This window comes from Aulonocara stuartgranti (assembly GCF_965226115.1).
Source record: "Aulonocara stuartgranti genome assembly, chromosome: 17".
Lineage (NCBI taxonomy): Eukaryota > Metazoa > Chordata > Actinopteri > Cichliformes > Cichlidae > Aulonocara > Aulonocara stuartgranti.
In genome coordinates, this window is record NC_138953.1 from 8,131,466 (window position 1) to 8,150,073 (window position 18,608).

The window sequence follows — 18,608 nt, forward strand, 5'->3', positions numbered from 1 at the left end:
CCTTCCAATTATTTCACATGAAACCATCTATGCACTTATGGGCAGATGTCCAAAACAACTTTTGGACTGTATAAATTATGTAAAGAACCATTTTCACAGAATCTTTCACCACCCTACATATTATTGGAAGGCCTCCCTATGAGAGTAAAGTAAGAGACAGAAGTTGAATCAATGCAGATAAGAAGGGGTGCTTTCTGTATGGCCATGTCTTTCAGCTCCTGACTGGCCTGGTATGTTAGGTGAAGGACTGTGGCATCAAATTCAAACATGAAGAGCCATCCTAACCTATAAAAACTGCATATTTATATTTTGCCACTGCTGCAATTATTAGGCATTTCCACACTGCATGTCTCTGCTATTGACCAAATACACCAAATGTGCTCCATGTTTTTGTTTTTTTTTTTTCACCTTAAGTTTATAAGGAGACAAATGATGAGTTGAAGTATTACTTGCTTCACCATGTACCTAAACAAAGAGTCTGCAACTTGAAACTGAGGACTGAACACTTAATGAATATATGCTACTGCTTTTTAGCTGGGCAATACTTATTGGCACAAACTGTGCACTGGCACCCTCTAGTGGCTGCTGTGGAGCTTTGAGGACAGACAGGAGTGTTTATTAATGATTCCAAATTGGAGTGAAACTGTTCTTACGAGTAAAAGAAACATGCTATTTTCAAGATTAATTTGGGACATGTATAATCAGCACCCATTAATAGCAATCTGTGCCAGGTGCTGGATGCAGTTTCCTGAAATTTGAGTACCCCTGCAGGTGTGCAAGTCTTAACATTTTATCTTTACACATGAATTAAACTCAGGACGAGTTACTGTTTTAATCATATTTCTTTTTAGATAAACACCAACGGCCCGATTGTTCTTGGCTCATCTGAAGCCTGCTGAAGTGCTCTACAGGTTATATTCAGTCATTAAAAAAATCTACAAGTCTCAGAGCATTACAAAAACAACAAATCATGATTTGTGATGGCTTATGATGGCAACATATAATATGCTCTTTGGGTACCAAACAGAGTTTATGAATTCTCGTCACAGAAAATCACCAGCAATAAAGTGAAGTTTAGTACTTAAAACTGTCCTGAATGACACATCTTTGTCTTTTGGATCTTTTAGAAATCTTAACTGAAACGGGTGTATAAATGGAGTTCTTTTTGCTGAAGCGGAGATAGAGGAGGTGGCATCCTGGGCTTGCGAGTTTCTTTCCTTTTTTTCCTTCTCTCGGTCTTGGCCTGCAAACTGGCAACCTGATGAAGCTTGACCCTTTAAATCAACACAAGCTCGGTCTCAGTCATTGGAGCTGTAGAACACACGGACACAAGGTGGCTGTAACTAAGCAAGATATGTATTTCTGTGACTAATTTCAGCAGCACTTTTATCACTCTAATCATGTCCCTGTAGCACTAAAATATCTTAACAGTGTGGCTCTTTGTCCAGTCCTGTAGTTTCAAAACATTCCCTCGAGTTGATATAATCATGCTAACACCTGGTACTTGGTAATTCCCTTCCAAAAACTGGCACATAACACTGCAGTAAATATTAAGGAAAGTGCATGTATTTTGCTCTGTACCTCAAAGAACTACCCAAGAACAGATTTTGCAGAATTGTATTGCAAAAACCGCTCCACCTCCATGGCAATGCTTTTTCATTTTGGCTCACTGGATCCCGCAACCTAAACCAATATCTCAGTTATATTCTTTGTTGCCTCTATACACAACTCTAATTTATCCCTGTTTTTGGGGTGTTAGAACTAATCACAGGAAACAAATGTTGGACCAGAATCTGATCTCCATAAACTTCAAAGAGTAAATCACTTTTTAGAGTGGAAAAATCAAGCTGAGTAAACTTCATTGAGGCTTCACTGAGCACAGCTGTGTTGACAGAGGGTTACACAGTGATGAGCACTACATATTTTCTCTTCGTGATCACTCTGATTCTTAGTCTTCTTTCTGGCCATGGCGGTGGCAGCTGCTTGCTGGTGGTGGTTGATTTCTCTCCAGGCTTTGGGTGTTTGCCTGCAGATCAATCATCTGTACCACAGTGGCTGGATCTGACCTGCCTGCTGCGGGGCTCTGCAGCACAAACATGGTTTAACCTCATAAAAAGAAAGCTAATTCATATTCACACGTTTTGTTTTGTTTTTAAAGCAAGAGAAATGGAGGAAAATGGTTTCCACAGAAGAATTTTAGGTGTCATGATGCATGTTTTTATGCTGGAGGGTAATTGGTCGATTGGCAGATGCAGAGTCCTCTTGCACACTCAAAAAACAAAACAAGAACAAAAGCACTGTAACAGATCATTGAAATTAGACAATGCTGTGCCATTTATCAAAGGTTTCCCAGCCAGAATCCACCCTACTAAATTTAATTTAGACTACCACAGACACCACAATGAGGGACTACCCCCTAATGAAATACATAATTGATGCTTTGACTCATCCAGTAGCTAGAAAAAATATTCTAGCTACAAAGAATATGCCTCTTGTGTGAAAAATACAATATGAGCAGTGAGTTATGTTTGAATACCGTGAATATGTCCCTGCTCAGACTAACACATATCAAGTAAATTTTGTTACCAGCTGAAATGCTGTAGATTTCATCCCAGTCCATCACTTTGTGTTATCTATCACCTTATTAACATCTATATTATCTATCATTTATCATCAATGGGAAATAATTAAATACATTTAAATTTTTTGTTTTGTTTTTCTTTCAGTATTTTAAAGAAAAAACGATTAAATAAGTTGCTGGAAAGATACCCTGTTACCCCAAGTGCTGACAGTCAGGTGCTTGATTAGCACCACCTGTGAGCATCGACCCTGCTACAGCGATCAGTAGGTGAGTGCTCCAAGCATGTAACATTTGACTGATCTGGATAAGGTTCATGTCATAAACCAACTTCAAGCTGGTGTTCTGCAAAACCAAGTTGGAGTTGCGATCTGGAACCAACTTCACACAGCCAATCTCTGGTCCCATATGGAGCAACGTTATCTTCAGTGATGAGTCCACATTCTGTCTATGCTAGTTGGATGTTAGGGTCACAGTGTGGAGAAGACGCAGAGACTGCTATGCTGATTGCCGCAGCTTCTGGCATGAGGCAGCTTTACTGTAAAAAACAAGGCTTGTCATCATTGGGGACTCTGCAACCAACGGCAATCCCATATCTCCACAACCTGGAACCAAATGCTGTTCTCCATGAGTGGGATTTATCAGAGACTACCGCCAGTTTTTGGGAGTGAGAGGACAGAGTGGCCAGTCTGCAGTTCTGCCCTCAACCCCTTTGAACCTTTGTGGGATCAGTTTGGATGTGCCGTTTTTGCCGCTCGATCTGATATCCTCGTGTTGGTGTTGTTCCCAGATCATCATGAAAATGTTGTTCCAGGATCAACATTGCAAGTGACCAATCAGAATGTTGTGACGTCATACTTTTGCGACTTCGGGAAAAACCGGCGTAAAACAAAAAACTGTACTTAAACTGCGAGAAACCGCCTCTGTCCGTCGATCAACGGACCCTGACCCTAACCCTAACCCTTTAATAAACAGTAAGCAGAATTGATATTGTCCTTGCAACATTGGAATTTCATAAATGCACGAATGGCTTGGCGCGCAAAAGAATAACGTCACAACAATGTGATTGGTCACTTGCAATGTTGAACCTGGAACAACATTTTCATGATGGTCTGGGGACAACACCAACACGAGGATATCAGATCATCCGTTTTTGCCAGAGCCACACTGGCTGACCTGGCGACAATTGCTGGTCGAAGAATGGGATGACACCAGTATGCGACTGAGCTGATGACCAGCATGAGGAGCAGGTGCCCGGTTGCTGTGGCTCTGTGTGGTTCTTCCACATGCTACTGAGGCCTGTGCTTGTTAACTAAATATATACAGTACTTCAATGGCCAATATCTCTATATTTCTTTAATGATACAATTTAATAAACAACACAACAAAGAATAAGCTGTCTGACATTGCCAGAGAGGATCTGGCACGTTTTTCATGGACGCAACCCCCATATTCAACTCTGCTGCTCAACCCACGTTACAAATGTGGCTCCATTTAAGGGGAAATAAACAGGCTTTCCAACAGCAAACGACTCATAGCCAATAAACATTGTTACAAGAAACAATCCATCAAACACAAATTTCCTTTCTTTTTGTGCTAATTTTAGTTTTAAATAGCTCTATAGTTTTTATAACTTTGATTTTCAGATCAATTTATTGACCTTGACAGAGAGGTCAGAGGTCAAATGTGACATGATACTTTAAATCTTTGCATGTTACTTTCTGTATGTTGATAATGTAACGATATAACCAGTCTCGAGCAACTTCTGGTATTTTATTCCTCCACACCATCTCTATACTGCTCCAACTGCTGGTTATGAGCACGTATCACGGCCAGTTGGCGCTCATGGACTGTCGCCATTTCCCTCATCTCCTTCAGTCGCTCACTGTGACCCAGCTGACGCTCGCTCGCCTAAGAACATGTTTAGAAACAGATGGATTTATGCACAGCATTAATTCTTCAGCATCTCTGAGCAGACTGATTAATCTCATTTGTCACCATCATTAAGATGCACTCATGTCTCGTGCCATCTTCATCCAAAGTGACCTTTTACTTGTCTGACACCAAAGGCCCATGGCTTCATTTTTAAAGAGCCTTAACAAACTATAAGAAACACCAGCACTGATAGTATCAACACATACTTCAAAGTGTGTGTGTATTAGCACGTTAAAAGGAAAAAAGGTGTGTAGTATTAGAAAGAGGAGTGCTGCAGGAAACCACTGCTCCTTTTTGACCACTTTGGCAGTTTTTCTTCAGTCGGCATCCTCGGTTTGTGCAACAGAGAGTGAGAGGAGGGAAATCGTTTTGTAATATAGTATAAAACTTCACGTACATATTAGCTTTACTCATTTACCCCAGTGTGAATTTGTCTGACTCCCATCAGAAGCAGCTCTCTCAGTGCGTCTTGATTGACATAATGATATCATCCAGCATGAATATTTAATCAAAGCCCATAAAGCGCCTGCAGTGCTGGATAAAATGACACAATAAAAATGCTCTTATGCACACAAAATACTGCTGTGATGTCTTTTCCCCCTGATGGAGTCTGACGGATCATCCTTTGAATCTTTTTTCTTTTTTAAAAAAATCTCTTAGATGTTGATAGCTGATGGCATAATAGGTTTGCTTGGGCTGCAGTTCGGTCACCTGATTGGTGGGGTTTTGTGGAGCAGCACCATCTGTCTGACCGGACACTGGTTTGCCTTCTGCTCTCGATGACTTTGGCTCAGCATCAGCATTTCTTCACCTGTTGTTTTTCCTTTGCCGAACTCTCAGCTGCAGACACAAAGATACACAAGCAGCGTCTCCCACGGCATCAGTTTCTACCAATGACACCTAAAATCATTTTAATAGAGTGGTAAAAAGATCCAGCCTTAGACAAAACTCGCTGTTGTCATCCTTATCTTGAGTAGTGACATAGTTGATAAATATTCAGCTGTAGTGCTCAGTTTATCAGCTACGTCTGTAAAACTAATGCAGTCCAACCAGCCCTTCAGTGTCTTTGGAGCTTACACTGTTTGGCTTTGTAGTAAATCTAGAGATGCACCAACTCAGCTCTGAGGCTATAATTAGTGGTAGAGTTGCACAGGGATCCATTATTATCTCAGCTTTTACTAAATGCCAAATGAATGCATTTTTAAAAAAATATTAAACAGTAAATAATAACTATTTTATAGATTGCAGTAAATGGAATTTTCCTTCTTATCTGGTGTCCCAGAAGGTATTTTCAGTTTGACTTACTTACCTTGTTGACAGGCATACCTGCACAAAGTCAGGGCTCCTTGTCTGTTTTGGATCCACACTTTGTGCTTTGTCCTTTGTGTCAAAGATGCCCTACCTATCGTAAAAACCTCATAGTATATAGCACATCAATTCAATAGATCACTTCAATGAAGAACTTTGTTGTCAGACTCCAGGGTTACTAGTGGTTACTAGCGTATTTAAAAGTAGACTGGGTGGCAGAGGTTAAGCCATAAGACCCTCTCTACTTTTAAGATTAGGCTTAAAACTTTCCTTTTTTGATAAAGTTTAGAGTTAGGACTGGATCAAGCAACCCTGAACCCTCCCTTAGTTACGCTGCAATAGGCCTAGGCTGCTGGGGGCTTCCCATGTTGCACTGAGTATTTGTTCTTCACTCACCTCTTTTCACTCTCTGCTATTATTAAACTCTGGTTCTCTTCCAATTTTTTTTCTTTTGTCCTATCTTCCTTCCTGCACCACAAACTTGTCGCAGCCGCTTCTGCCGGAGGATTTTTCCTGTCAAAAGGGAGTTTTTCCTTCCCACTGTTGCCAAGTGCTCGCCCATAGGGAGTCATCTGATTGCTGGGGTTTTCTCAGTATTATTGTGGGGTCTTTACCATATAAAGCAGTTCGAGATGACTGTTGTTGTGAACTGGTGCTCTATGGTAATATAAATAAACTGAGTTGCAGATTTTTATATTTGTTGGCACTTTAAACATCACATGATTGTGTTTTAAGGGTCTAGTGAATTGCTTTCAAATTAATTATTCATAAATAATGTCATTTTATATTGTAGCTGAACGTATAAAAGTACTTTTAGTTCAGCCTCGCTATGTTTTCTCTTGTAGCCTATCCTTCACAAGAAATCTAGAGAGAAATAGCTACACTATAGGCTTGCATTTGAAACAAACCCCAAACTCTTCTTCTCTATCACTGTTGAACTAACACAATAACTGTTTTCTGTCCATTTGAATAATCATGACTTTTATTTTAATTGTCAGACTGGCTGCTGTTACGTCACCCTTGGAATCTGGCTCCATTGCATTAACAAAAAGGCCTTGACCTCCGCAACTAATTACTGTGCATAGATGTAACATTAATGACTTACCAGATAATGCATGATCTTGACTACATTAAAGTGTTCAGAAACGCCCTTAAGTATTCACCCAACTTATAATTTGTAAACTGCAGTGTAGTGCACTGCTTTACAAAAAAAAGAAAAAACAGAATAAAAGGTCTGGTTTTTAGTACACGACTCTACAAGGGCAGTTTCTATCAGGTCAGCTCCTTTGAGAGATTTTCACAGCTAACGTCTTCACAGAAACCCCTCTGAAAATGTTCAGCTTTAGAGGACAAACCTCTGTGTGCTTCGGCTCAGTCACATACCAGCTGCACACAAATTTTTTCCTCTTTCTATCTCAGCCAAACTCAGCTCAGTTTAAAATGTACTTCCGTCGGTGATCTTGTGTCAAGCAGAGTATTAATTTTAAAGTGCTTGAGTATGAGTTACCATCCTTCTACTTCCCTACATTTTAAGGAAGTATTGCACTTTTTACTCCACTCTTACATTTAGTGCTTATAAAATATATGTATTTTATAAAATTTAAACCACTTTACAGACTAGTCAAAAAAGAGTCAGTACCTTTATTGATTTGTTGACAATTGATCTGGTTTGAAAAGCAGTTAGTGTGATGGTGTTATCTTTGTAACTATTTTACCAACCAAATAATCAACATTTTATACATTTAAAAAAATGTTGCTCAAAATTCTGATAACTCATTAAAAATTCAGTAATACCTCTGGAGTAAAACCATTGTGCATGAGTCAGTGGGACTATTTTTATGCACTGTGTTCTTTAGCCTTTAATATTTAGGTGCACTTGCCCGGTCATACCTGCGTATGTAATGGAGTTTATTCATGCAGTACTTTTAGTTCTAATGACACACCGCTAGACTGACTGATCTGTCAAACAAGTAGTAAATGAATGAGTAGAAAGTAACACTTAGATACTATTTTATTTTCAGTCCAGTGGTGGGGTACTAACTGTGAACTCCTGACCTCAGTCTTAGCACTGCCTAACATGCAGATGACGTGTGAAATAAAAGCTTCTTCTCTTTAGCCTTCAGGATGGTGAACTCTGACCTCTGCTTTAGCCTTGTATCATTTATGAATGAATCAAGCACACAAATCATCATTTTCTTTAAAATGGGGGCATATTTACTTATTGCATTCCATTTTAAACAGAAAAAAAATCTACATGTAAATGTAGAGTTCTAATGTATACATTTGCAACCCTAGCCTTGACCTTTTGACCTTACCGGAAGTACTCCGGAAGTGACTAATCGCATCCGGTGAGAAAAAAAAGGAGGGGTGGTTCCTGGGGGGATGGTTGAGGGATAATTCTGATCAGAGAGGGAGGGGTATGGTTCCTGGGGGGAGGAAAAGTTCAGGGGGGTGACGCAGCAGATTTCTGATGAGTCAGTGGAGATCGGAGCGCATGCTGTATAGAGAGACAGAGCGGCAGTTAGTTTTTCACAGACAGACTCATAGTTTGAATTCTGTTCAAATGTTTCAGTATTATGACAATGATCTTGATAACCATTTTCTCGGTAAAGAGCTATTTCTTTTTTCCTATAGCGGTTTTTATTTTGCTTTCTTATATCATCCTTATTACAAACGCAATAAAATACTACAAAAATTTGCATTTCCTGCGAAAATGCTGTGTGGATGCTGTAAAGCTGAAGCTGTGTGCTGAAACTAGCTGAAAAAGCTGAAAAGTTGCAGAAATTGTAAAAACTTTGCCGAAATACTTCTCAGAAATATTGTAACGTAGCAGAAATATGATAACTTCTCAGAAATACAAGAAGTTAGGGGAAAAGTATAAGATAACAGAAATAATATATTTAGCCAAAAATACTTAAACATTATAGAAATACTATGATTTAGAAAAATACTACACCATAGCAGAAATACTGAGATTTAGCAGAAATACTGTGATGTACCACAAACACTGTAATTTATATTATGTTTTTGCACAAATACGATAATCTAGCAGAAAGTCTATCATTTGGCACAAATACTCTGGTTTTGCTCAAATATAAAAACATAGCAGAAACACCATTATATAGCAGTAATGCTATATTTTAAAACAAACAAACAAATAAACACATAATTTAGTAGAAATACTATGATTTAACAGAATAGTAATAACTTAAGTGGAAATATTGGAAAAGTAAAATGACCAGCTGAAAAATGACCAACAATCTAAACTAATTGTTGTTCACTTGTGAAAAGAAAATAAAGAAATAAAAAGAAATTTAAAAAACAAAAACAAAAACAAGAAAGAAAGAAAGAACAGTCAACAGATACACAGAATTGCAAATATGGACACATATGGAAACACACATGCACAGAGGGACACACACACACAGGATCTACGCCAGTCAACTAGTCTGAATATATTCAATTTGAATCCTACAATGAGATGCTACCAAAAACGGGTCTCTCTCTCTCTGTCACTCTCACACACACACAGCAGGAAGTGAACAGGGGCTGTTAATCCAGTTGTAAAGTCTGACGTCACTAGCAGTGTCTGGGCTCAAACTCCGCTGCAGGTCCATATATCAAACGATCACTATGGCAATACTGAGAGTTGAAAAACTGTCTAAAGTCTTTCATCTTTAATAAAATGATCAGCGTTCTGCTCTACCAGGTGTAACAATTGAGTTTAACATCCAGGCATCCATGAAAACGGAATTTATGACATTTAACGGAGTTAGAAGTTAGCAGGAAGTTAGCTCGCTAGCTTCTATCTAAATACAATATAGCATGTCCTGATTGCGGGTTTTGGAAACAAATTAAAACGTACAGCTCTGTTATCACTTCCAACATAAATGAAGACAGAAAACTAAACAGCAGTGATGTTTGTAGGGTTACTGAAGTTTGGCTAGCTGGTATATAATGATGTGCTACGTGACCGCTAGCGACACAGCTATGTTAGCATAATATAAACAAGCTAACTTTTTTTCCACTCGATAAAAGTTAACCTGGGTGTTCTCGGTGGTCAGGAACAAATGTAATCGCATGGCAGGATGCTGTAAAAGGACCAAACTTCAGCCAGGAGAACAACTCAGATAATCCATCCACAATACAAGGTTAGTAATTCATATACTGCTGCATGGGCTGGGCTGTAGTTACATCCTAAGGTTTTAGAAACTGAGCTTAAATAAATGATTAGCAGTAATAAAAGCCGAGGGAGGTCAACAGTGATCACTGACTGTTTTAGGAACTTTTTGAGATTAAATAGAAGAAAATACAAAACATTAAACATATTAACAACACAAAAGCCATATTAAACGCAGACTACTTTAGGCCCGGAAGTAGGATTCGTCACGTCATCACTGAACGATCGGATAGTGTTGGCAGCATGTTTCTAGGTCAGTCAAGAGAAGCGAAAACTGCCTCGACTTGCCCTCAAACAACGTCTTGTAACTCTGAATCTATATGGAGCATCGATATCATTATTTCACCGTAAGAGACAGCAGGCTTTGGTGAACTGTCATGGAAATTTTCAGGTCTCTGTTTAAATCCATCAAAAAGATATGACGAGAGAAAAAAGTGCCTCATTTCCAGAGTTTGAAATCTGAAGAAACCTGAGCAAGGGACAAATTTCCTACTCTCAAACAAACGTAATTCATGGCCAAACGGTAATAGTCTTATGTCTTAACTTTGCTTCGTTAAGGAGATATGACGATTTGAAAATGTGTCTCATTAGAGAAGCAGCTGTAGACTTTGTGTTGCTCTGAGATTTGATAAAAATCTGTAACTCCCACAACAATAAAAGCGACATTTTCTGAAAGCCAGCAAAAATACCTACATTTTGATGTATTTTCTGAAAAATCATAAAAATGTGACCAAAAACTTAAACATGGTTTAAATGAAATTGGTAATAGATATGAAAAAGCTGAATTACCCATAAATCAGTGCTGTAATTTGCACTAATAAACCAAACAATTGTTATAACTTTATTTTTCAATTTATATATGTATATATAAATACATAAACAAAAAACTGTACTTTAATCTTAATAACTGGACAGTACTCTGTTTTTGTAACTATACAGGCTATACAGGCTCTTGGTAAATGCATTAAGGAAATTAATGACTGGTTGTGCCACAGTTTTCTCCAGCTAAACAAAAACAAAACTGAAGTAATAGTCTTTGGTGCCAAAGAAAAACGATTACTTGTCACCAGAGAACTTAAATCTATACTAGAGATGGACCGATCCGATATTACGTATCGGTATCGGTCCGATACTGACCTAAATGACTGGATCATACTTTTCTTTCTTATTCTCATTTAAAATGTCTAGCTTTTAATAAATAATTATCTGACACACAAAGTTTTAATTTGATCTAAAATGAATAGAAGTCAATTACTGTATATAGTGACTATTAAGTCTAATATATATACCCTAGTAAGCTATAGTACTTTTTCCTTTGGGAAGGTACCATCTGTGCAGTCTGCAATTTTGTTGAAGAAAGATGTTGAATCTATTTAATATTTCTTGAAAAATAATTGATTTCTGTGCATTTTTTTTCACACTGCATCAAATTAAGGTTGATTACGTCGATTAAGCATCATGAGGTGGCGCGTGAGGGGTGGTTCCCTATTTTTTATTTTTTTATTTTTGTTGTTGCTGGGAGTTGGAACCCTATTAGTTAGGTTGCTTAATATTTACGCTAAGTACTCTTTAAAATACCAGAATAGGGAGGATGGTGTAGGTCTAAGTTTATTAGATTGATCAGTATTGCTGAACTATGAAATATTTTTTTTGTATACAGGTATAACAGAATAGCTTTAGTGTAGTTGTTGTTTTAAACTTGAGTATGAACTTGCAGACTTGCAAAATGCAGCAAGATATTTTAAAAAACAGTTTTGTTGATTAAAAAACACTATATCGGATTCATATCGGTATCGGCAGATATCCAAATTTATGATATCGGTATCGGACATAAAAAAGTGGTATCGTGCCATCTCTAATCTATACACCTAAAAACCTCCAACCAGGTGAGAAATTTGGGTGTAGTGATGGATGCAGACCTAAACTTAGAAAAACACATTAAGACAATAACAAAGTCAGCTTACTATCACCTCAAAAATATATCAAGAATAAAAGATCTGATGTCTCAACAGGACCTGGAAAAACTAGTCCATGCATTCATCTTTAGCAGGCTTGATTACTGTAACAGCATCTTTACAGGTCTACCTAAAAAATCAGTCAGACAACTACAGCTCATTCAGAACTCTGCTGCTCGAGTCCTCACTAAGACCAAAAAAGTGGACCACATCAGTCCAGCTCTGAGGTCTTTACACTGGCTGCCTGTCCGTCAGAGGATAGACTTTAAAGTTCTGATGCTGGTCTATAAAGCTCTGAATGTTTTAGGACTAAAATACATCAGTGACCTCCTGACCCAGTATGAACCTTCCAGATCCCTCAGGTCATCTGGATCCGGTTTTTTATCAGTTTCCAGAGTCAGAACCAGACACGGAGAAGCTGCATTCAGCTTATGCTCCATATATCTAGAACAAACTCCCAGAAAGCCTCAGATCAGCTGAAACACTCAGTTTATTTAAATCCAGTTGAAGACTCACCTGTAATACCTCTGCATTTGAGTAAAACACCAAATCCACACTTTTAAGCTTAAATTTCAAAACTTACATTTTTACTACTGATTTTATCTACTGTTCTGATTTTATCTACTGTTTTTTTTAATCAATTTTAAATCATGCTTTATATTTGTTTTTAATGTCTCTGTAAAGCACTTTGAATCACCTTGTTGTTGAATTGTGCTATATCAGGGGTCCCCAAACTTTTTCCAGTGAGGGCCACATAACTTTTTCCTTCTCTGATGGGGGGCCAGGGTCAGTAACAGGAAAAAGTGTGACAATCGCAGGTTTGCCAAAAATGTAAACATTTATTGTTTTCCAGAAAGCCACACATAACCAAATATTAATAACCCTTTCCGAGATCAAATAACCCTCTCTGGGTTCTTAACAGAAAAAATTAACTTAGTGTAACTGTCATGGTCCTGGGTCGGTGACCCAGCGCTTTTAGTTATCATTTTCTAGTTTATGATGATGATGATTATTATTGTTTGAGTTCTGTGTGTTATATTTGGTCTGCCTTTGAGTCTGTCTCTGTCTATGGTGTCACCCCATCTGTTTGTGAATCTGTCTGGTTAGTTCAATGTCTTGTCTGGTTCCATGTGTCTGAGTTTCCTGTTTTATTGTGAAGGTTTGTGTCATATGTGAGTGTGCTCAGTTTACGTTTCCCCTGTCTCGTCAGCTGTGATTTCTCCCAGGTGTGTTCCCCTCCTGTCTCTCATCCCTTGATTACTGCCGTCTGTGTATTTAAGCCCTGTGTTTCTCTGTGTCAGTGTCGCGTCGTACCCTCAACTAGCTGTGTGTTCTGCTTCTATGTTCCTAGTGTTTGGTCTCCTGCTCCAGTTTAGTGTTTCTTTCCAGTGTTTCAGTCCTTGGTTCCTCTGTTCTGACTTTTGGTTTTCTTTTGGTGAGTTTAGTTTGTACGAGGTTTTTCCCAGCAATAAAGCTGCGCCTTAGGTTTCACTTCCGTGTCTGAGTTCTGCATTTTGGGTCCACCACTCCTGCTTGCCTGCCACAGCGATTCATGACAGAAACGTGCGGTGGAGATGAAGCCAGCCGCGGAGGTGTGCAGGTGGATAGTGAATGAGCAACAGCTTCTGACTTTCCAAAAAGTACTCATTTATTTACAATATCAAAAATAAAAGTGCTACCTCTACCACACATTACTAAAGAGCACACTAGTCCGCGTACACACGGGAGCATCCATTACAGGAGGAGTGCGAAGAAGAACAAAAAGGGGGTGACACCAGTCGTGAGACAGGAGGCGCCGCCATGTGGTGATACACTGCATTACAATAGCAACTGTTACATAGTCCCCTCTGGTGAGAAAAAGGCTGTCCTCAGCCGTACACAGCTGAAAAAGCACACACCACACCTAACAGTACCCTATACATAAAGGTTACAGCTAAGAATGGTGCACACACACAGGGCAAAAGACCATTTAAAAATGAAATTGGTGAAAATAAGACGAATATGTACAGTGGAAAATCAGTTTTCTTAGTTTTTTCACTTTTTTTTTTTAAGTAAATGCCAAGAATGAACCTTAACACACTAAAGAGCCATAAAACTGGATTAAGCAAAGTAAACCGAAACATCTACATATCATGACTCAAAGTAGCAATGCAACAAGACAGCATCAAACAGGTTTAACCAAAACATTTCACTTCAGATCAAGCCTGGTTGTGTGAAAATCATTAGTCCATCTTTTGTTGCTCCAGCCAGACGTAACTCTGGGGCAACGTCTGGGCCTGAGATTGTAATGTTTACCAGCAGCTGGGTGCTGGACAGATCTGGGTGAAACACTCTCTGGAACAGTGCCCACACCAGAAGAAGAGTCAAAGGGGAATGGCTCAGAGTCAATGTCAGTGTCTGCAGGGGGGCCAGGGTGGGCCTGAGAGTCAGAGTTCAGACCCTCTGCGGTCTCTCTCTCAGCAGGCGATGAAACAGAATGTTCTTTGGAAGTGAGAGAGTCCCAGGTATGGAACGGTTGCATATTCACAAGATGATAAACACCTGCATCCACACCGGAGTCCACCCAAGTGAGCCTGTAATTAACATCGTTGAGTCTCTGAGATACACACAATGGTCCCTGAAACAGTGGTGCAAGTTTAGCAGTAAAGTTAGACTAAGCGTCTGACCTGGGGTGCGTCTTAACTCTCACAAGTTCACCAACACGAAACGTGGCATGTCGATGTCTCAAGTCATAGTAATGTTTTTGTCTGTCATGGCTATAGTCCAAAGCTGCTTTGGCGTGGTCGTGAGCTTCCTGCAGGGAGGCTCTCAGAGTCTCAGGGTAAGGCACACCCAGTTCATCAACACCTGCTGTAGAAGGCTGAGTGATAAGGTCAAGCGGGGTGTCTAGCTCACGACCATAAAGCATCATGGCAGGAGTCATACCTGTACTGTCATGGGGGGCGGTACGCAGAGCAAAGCAAATCTGAGGGAGAAACTTGTGCCATGATGTGTGCTTATCACCTACATAAGCGCGGATTGCAGTTTTCAGAGTCCAGTTGACGCGTTCAGTAGCATTTGTCTGAGGGTGATATGCCGTAGTGAGTCTGTGCACCGAGCCTAAGGCAGAAACAACATGTTCAAAAAGCTCACTCACAAAAGGAGACCCTCTGTCAGAAATCAGGTAAGTGGGTGTACCATGTCTAGCAAAAATGTCAGTGACGAATTTACCAGCTGCTACCTGAGATGTAGCTTCTTTGACAGCACTGGCTTCAACCCATTTAGTCAAATAGTCAATAAACACGATCAAATAAGCATTACCAGTGGGGGTGCGGGGAAGTGGCCCAACAAAATCCACACCCACATACTCCCAGGGTTTCTGGGGGACAATGGGAACCATAAGACCGGCTGCTTTTTTCTGACTTGGCTTGGTGAGTTGGCACACTGAGCATGAAATCACATAGCGTTTCACATCAGCTGCCATTTTGGGCCAGAAAAACCTAAAACGCAGTCTAGCCAATGTCTTAGAAACACCCAAGTGACCTGCTGTGGGGTGGTCGTGGTAATAGTCCAGCAAGGTGCCTCTCATGGAAGTAGGGGCAAACAGTTTCAGCTCTTTCAAAGGGTGCAAAGCACATGTGGACTTGGGTTCTCTGTGATACAAAAGAGAGTCATACACAACATACAACAAGGTGGCATTGTCCGAGCTGTTTAGAGAGTCTGCTTCAATATCTCTGAGGAGTGGACCTGTGACATGATCGTCTAACTGCAGCTGTCTCAATTGTGAACGGTCAGCCAGAATGACGGGGGGCAGAGAACGAATGTCCAGGCTGCCCACCGTACATAACAGCATGATCTGGTAAAAGATCAGTCGGCCTGTCACAGGTCAGAGGCAAAGGGTTGCGTGACAGTGCGTCGGGAACTTTGTTCTGTGCACCAGGTTTGTGCACTATTGTGAAATCAAAGTCCTGCAAACGAAGTGACCAGCGGGCGAGTCGGCCCGTTGGGTTTTGACGAGACATGAGCCACCTGAGACTGTTGTGGTCAGTGAAGATAGTAACATGAACACCTTCAACATATGGGCGGAAGTGTTCCAGAGCCCATATCACAGCAAGGCACTCCTTCTCTGAAGTGCAGTAGGGGAGTTCAGCTTTGTGAAGGGAGCGACTAGCAAAAGCCACAACATACTCACGACCCTTGTCATCCTTTTGCATCAACACTGCCCCAAGACCAATGTCACATGCATCGGTGTGAATGGAAAAGGGACGGTTGAAGTCTGGAAATGACAGGATCGGGGCTGATGTGACATGATCCTTCAAAGTGTCCATGGCCCTTCAACAGCTGTCGCCCCAGTGGAAAGCATTGTCCTTTTTGGTGATGGCGTGAAGAGGTTCGGCATGGCGGGCATAATTCTGAATGAAGCGCCGATAATAGCCAGTCAAGCCAAGGAACTGACGGACGTGTTTCACCGAGGTTGGGGTATCAAACTCCTTAACCGCCTTTACTTTGTCTGGATCGGGCTTAACACCTGATGATGTGATGCGGTACCCGAGAAAGGTGAATTCATCGAGGCAGAATTGGCACTTTTTGAGCTTCAATGACAAGCCAGCAGCCTGGAGTCTGCCCAGCACCTCCTCAAGATCCACTAAGTGCTGTTCAAAGGTAGGTGAGGCAATAACAATGTCATCCAGGTAGACTGCGCACGTTTTGTAAATGAGGCCAGCAAGCACAGAGTTCATGAGTCTCTGAAAAGTTGCAGGTGCGTTGCAGAGCCCAAAGGGCAGCACCCGAAACTGGAAGAGACCGCAGTGAGAGATGAAGGCAGTTTTAGGCTTCAAGTCCTCTGCTACAGCAACCTGCCAATAGCCTCGCGCTAAGTCCAATGTCAAGACAAACTTTCCCCGTGCCAGAAAGTCCAAAGACTCATCTACACGAGGCAGGGGATAAGAGTCTTTTCGGGTAACTTGGTTGAGCCCTCGAAAGTCCACACAAAACCTTGGTTCCGCGGACGCTCTATTTACAATGACTACAGGAGCTGCCCAAGGGGTTGTGGAAGGTTCAATGATGTTGTCCTTCAACATTTGTTGCACTTGTTCTTCAATCACACGCTTCTTAGCAGGTGACATGCGGTAGGGTGGGAGATTGATGGGTGTTGCATTGCCAGTCTCTATGGCGTGCTCAGTGAGAGCCGTTCGACCAAGTTGACCATCAAACAAGGAGCTAAACTAAATTCTTGTTGTTCTCTGAGAGACTTGCTTCAGACAGTTTGGCTGTTAAGTCTGAGCGAATCAAGTCCAAAGACATCAGTGTTCCAGGTGAATGTGAGTAATCATTTTGAAGGTCCTCTTCATCGTCTGCGAGTGGGCAGGGGATGTCCTCAATGTAGACGGTTCTAGTGGGAATGTGAATAGAAACAGAAGCTCTTGCCATAAAATCCATTCCCAGAATGAAAGGAGAGGACAAATCTGGTATTATTGCAAAACGCTGGTAAAAGTTCTTGTTCATGAATCCAATATTGAGCCAAATAACACCCTCAGGGATACAGGGAGCATTATTGGCGAAGTTAACTGCAGGACCATTCCACTCACTTGTGTTTCTAGGGTAAGAGTCATTTACTTGAATGAGATCTGTTCGTACAGCCGAGAGGGAAGCACCCGTGTCGAGGGTAGCATCCACAGATGAAGCATTGAAGTTCACTTTCGTTCTTAGTGGGGTATGCCAGTGGACTTGTGAAAAATTGTCTTCCAAGTGTCCAAGACTGTGTCCACCCTGTAGTGAATCGGGCGTGTGAGGCTCCGTTAGTAACTGGGGGAAGGTTGGCCTCTGTGAAATGTCCTCCCCCCCTGTAGTTTCCCGACTGCCTGTATTGTGGCTTGGATGTGGTGCTGCTTAATTCCACCTTTTCATGGCCAGGGGTCAGAGGGACCAGGTGCCGGGACCAATGGCTGGACTGGGCCATGCCTAGCGGTGTTCGAGGCTCGTTGTGGCAAATGAGGTTGGGTGTTACAGTTTGGGCAGGTGCGTGTAGTGAACCCTGGCTGAGAGCATTTGAAGCAGTAAGGTTCAGGCTTATAGTTGTCTTTGCTACATAAAGCAGGCTGTGGTCTTTGTGGTCCAAGCACTGAGTGAAGCTCATGAGCACGTAGCAGCAGGTCCATTACAGAAGTGACATTAGCGCCATACAGGGCAACTCTGTATTTTTCAAGAGCATGTTTACTAATTAGGTCGATTCTGTCTTTTTCAGGTGGAGGACTCTTCAGTTTGTCAAACTCACTCAACATGTGGGCAACAAAGGTTGGGAGTGGTTCATCCTGAGCCTGAACATGATCCAAAATTCCTCTCAGGATGCGTTCTTGGTTGTCGGAGGGCAGAAAAACTGTCTTAAACAGTTGACAGAATTGAGCCCATGATGTGATTTGGGAGCTCAATGCCTTGAACCATTTCCCGGGCTCTTTTGCAAGAAAGTGTGGCAGTTCGTTTAGCAATTGCCCATCGGTTAGGTTCAATGAGTCACGTAAACAATCACTAAGCTTATTCACCTCAGTTCTTAACTCCACCACTTGTTGGCTAAGGCTAGGAGTCACATTTTCAAGTATCTGGCACATAGGTAAAGAGGTAAGTTCTATGTCTGAGTCAGAGTCGCCTGGGCAGTGTGCCATTGTGATTTTAAAAA